Source organism: Oryzias melastigma, linkage group LG13, assembly GCF_002922805.2.
Source record: "Oryzias melastigma strain HK-1 linkage group LG13, ASM292280v2, whole genome shotgun sequence".
Lineage (NCBI taxonomy): Eukaryota > Metazoa > Chordata > Actinopteri > Beloniformes > Adrianichthyidae > Oryzias > Oryzias melastigma.
In genome coordinates, this window is record NC_050524.1 from 2,782,678 (window position 1) to 2,786,611 (window position 3,934).

General features: G+C 47.1%; 1 protein-coding gene and 1 long non-coding RNA gene across 3 annotated transcripts in view; both read left to right on the top strand.

The window, feature by feature from the left end:
* LOC112149962 overlaps positions 1–2,507 on the top strand; it is a 4,687-nt gene extending 2,180 nt beyond the window's left edge. The window contains exons 2-3 of one of the 2 annotated variants that reach the window (XR_002919864.2): positions 2,356–2,379; positions 2,459–2,507. This is a non-coding gene — a long non-coding RNA (uncharacterized LOC112149962). The remainder of the gene's footprint in view (positions 1–2,355; positions 2,380–2,458) is intronic. The other variant, XR_004948867.1, reaches the window with a different exon arrangement.
* Positions 1–3,934, top strand: part of LOC112149961 (scavenger receptor cysteine-rich type 1 protein M130) — a 25,488-nt gene that overhangs the window by 16,197 nt on the left and 5,357 nt on the right. The gene's annotated exons all lie outside the window — the stretch shown is intronic.

Consider the following 3,934-nt stretch of genomic DNA (forward strand, 5'->3'; position numbering starts at 1 on the left):
GCCCCCCCCCCAGCCACAGACAAGCAACCCACCACCACCCGGGTGTTCTGAACATCCCTCAACCCCAGGCATGATCCAGGGCCCCCCAAGGGAGAGGTTAGTAGTTGCTCCAGGCAACTACTTACCCACTTCATGGGAGGTCCAGGATAGAGCAAGGCAGGGGCAGCCCACTATCGTCCAAAAGGGGATGCCCAAGAGAAGTGAAGGTCGCCCATAAGTGTGGTAAACATGGCCCGATCAGGCTCACCCACTGGAGAGGCTCAGTGCTCAAGGGTAAGGACTAGAACCTACACCCCAGGAACACGGACACCCCAGGCTCAGATATTATGGTATCCCTGGATATTGGTCATGCAGATAACTCAAGGATCCCTCTCCCTATGTGGAGAAAGAGCCGTCAGGCCCAGGAACCCAGCACCAAGACACGGCCACTGCTGTTTAAGGCTCTGGTTCTTCCACCAGAGACAGGGTCCGCCTGTTGATCTCACGCTCCGATCTTCCCTCACTCGTGAAAGGGACATTAAGATATTCAAACTCCTCCACATGAAGCAGGAGCACTCCACCCACCCAGGGAGAGCAAACTACCTTTCTCTGGTTGAGAACCATGGTCTTAGAATTAGCAGTGCTGACTCTCATCCCGGCTGCTCCACACTTGGTTGCAAACCACTCCAATGCATGCTGGAGGTCTTGGGTCGATGAAGCCAACAGGACAAAATCATCTGCAAAGAGCAGGGATGAAATGCTGTGGTCCCCAAACCAAATCCCCTCTGGGCCCTGGCTGCACCTAGAAATTCTGTCTATAAAACTATGAAAAGAACCAGTGAAAAAGGTTATCCCTGTCGGAGTCCAACATGCACTGGGAACAGGGAACCTTACTGAGGGACTGGACATCCCTCAGTAAGGTTCCCAGACCCCATACTCCACAGGGCAGCACGAGGGGCGCAGTCAAACGCCCTCTCCAAATGTGCAAAATTCATATGAGTTGGATGAACAAACTCAAACAAACCCTCCTGCACCCTGAAGAAGATGTGGTCAACAGTTCCACAACCAGGACAGAAACTGCTCTGTTGTTCTTGGATCCAAGGTTCGACTATTGGATGAACTCTCCTCTCCGTTACCCTGGCATAGACTTTTCCAAGGAGACTGAAGAGTGTGATTCCCCTGTAGTTGGAACACACTCCTCTGGTCCCCTTCTTGAAAAGGGGAACCATCACCCCAGTCTGCCAGTCCAGTGGTAAAGTTTCTTTCTGCCATGCAATGCTGCAGATATGTATCAGTCAAGACACTCCCACAGCATCCAGAGACTCGATGTACTCACGGCGAACCTCATCCACTCCTGGGGTCTTGCCACAGGGGAACTCTTTTACCACCTCAATGACCTCAGCTTGGGTGATGGACAACTCCACCCCAAAGTCCCCAGCCTCTGCTTCCTCGGGGGAAGGCATGTCAACAGGACTGAAGAGATCATCAAAATATAGTTGAAGTTAGCAGCTCCCCACCTGCACTGAAAATGGTGCCTGCAGAAAACTGCTTTCCCCTCCTGAGGCACCGAACGGTTTGCAAGAACCTCTTCGAGGCTAACTAATCGTCCAGTGGAGAGTGATCCCACGTTGGTCATTTGGGCTTGGCCCAATTGGGGCCCGTGGGAGGAACCCTGGCCACCAGGCGCTCCCCTACGATCCCCAATCACAGGCCTGGCTCCAGGGTGGGGCCCCTGTGATGCCAATCTGGGCAAAGTAACAAGATCTTTGATATAACAACTCATAACAGGGTTCTGGTGAAAAATCGAAAATTTCCCACCTCCTTAAAGAAATGTGGCCCAATAATTGATACATGAAAGGTTACAAACTCATCCCTGAAAAAAACAAAAAGTACAAAAGAGTATAAAAATACAAAATTACAAGTGCACACAATTACACAGAAAATGTACTGTACGAGTCACAGATCAAGAATTAAGCACATACAAATCGAATGGAACTATTTTCTCCTCATACATCCCCAGCAAGGATCATATTTGTCTAAGGCGCAATTAAAAACGAGATGGGAGGGGCCTGAATCAATGCAGCAACCACTGGGAGAGGGAACCACTGCCAAGTAGCTCCACCCCCAGGGTTCACCGCAGGCTGACACCCCCCGATCACCCTTTACAGGATTTTCTGAGGAAGATGTTCGGAGACAGCTTCCTGACTGACCCCCCCCAAGTGTGTGAAATATTTGATCTCACAACCTCAGAATATCAATTCTTTTTCCTCCGTTTTGCTCCAATTGAATGAAAGATTTGAGTTTCAAAGACCTTGATGAACACAGTTGATGTAGTCAGAGTCTTGATGCTTCTCCATGTTTCTGGTTTCTCCTCAGGACTCTGTGCTGAACTCCATTCAGGTAAAAACCACAATCCTGACAAACAGACTGTCAGCTGTGTTGAAGCCACTGAAGTCGCTGTCCTCGTGTCTGTGACCAGCAGGTTCAGAGGAATTCAGGCTGGTGGGAGGAGCCAGCCGCTGCACTGGCAAACTGGAGAGGAAGGTTCTGGAAGAATGGGAAGAAGAGGTTGAAGACACTTATTATTTGAGCTGGAACTTGGAGCGTGTGGATGATGTGTGCAAATCACTGGACTGTGGATCTGTGGTGTCTATGAGGAGAATTGATAACTTTCAAGATCAGCCCACCAACCCTTTAATCCCTGAGTTCTCTGATTTTATTGGAATTGTGATTTCCTTTTTTGATGTGGAGATCACCTGTTCAGGTCAGTATCATCAAATCCTCCTATGAAAAACATATAATTGTATTTATATAAAAACAGATGCAAAGCAGTTGATCACATTTTGATATAAAGCATTTCAAGTATTTAAATGTGAACATTTTTTTTTATAAAGACTGCAGGAAAAGAAGTGAAGCAGATGATGATGGAAAATATGTCAAATGTTTTTTACAATGTCAGAAGAAGTAGTTTTGGAAGCTAAAATGTTAAAAAAGTTTAAACATAAAAAATGTGAATTTAGTTGAAGCTCCACAGCAGTCGGGCTGCATTCTTAAGGGAATGAATATTTGTTCTTCATGTTCTTCTGCCTGACATGGAAATGCTCCTGTTAAACCACAATGAACAGAAAAACAGTTTTTGCTGAGCCCTCGTTAGAAGAAACACTCGTTAAACGGGTTTCATTCAAGAAGGTTCATTTCATTCAAACACAGAATCTAAATGTGAAATGTTGGTTTAATGACAGAAACAGAAACGTTGTGTCTGTGATGGCAGTGCAGCGAGGGTGTCAGATCTTCTCCTCTGGATCCACAGACTCCATCAGGCTGGTGAACCATCTGTGCTCAGGCAGGCTGGAGGTGATGCTGAACGGCTCGTGGTCCTCAGTGAATGAAGATGACTTTGACCAGCAGGATGCAGAGGTGGTCTGTAGGGAGCTGGGATGTGGGCCTCCATCAGGCCTCCAGGGGGCGCTCTATGGAGAAACAGAGGCTCCAGAGTGGAGCAGAGAGTTCCTCTGTGAAGGTCATGAGTCTGCTCTCCTGAAATGTAGAAGCTCTGTCCAAAAATATTCTGGAAAAGCTGCTGGACTCACCTGCTCAGGTCAAAGAACGCTTTTAATAGTAGCACCTCAGTAAATGATGCTGACTCATCTTCTTATTTGTAAAATGTTTGATATATTTAACAAACAACGTCTGGTTTGGATCCTCAGATTCTGGAAACATTCGGTTGGTTGATGGAGACCATCGTTGTGGTGGAAAACTGAAGATGAAGAACATGGGAGAATGGAGATCTGTTGATGGCTATAATTTTAACATGAAGTTTGCAGAGTCTGTATGTAAACTGATGGACTGTGGTTCACCAATCACAGCCAGAAGAAAACGTCTAACCTCCAGAGAGGCTGTCTGGTTACTGGGTGCTCGCTGTGATGGATCTAATTTAATGGAGTGCCGCAAAGAC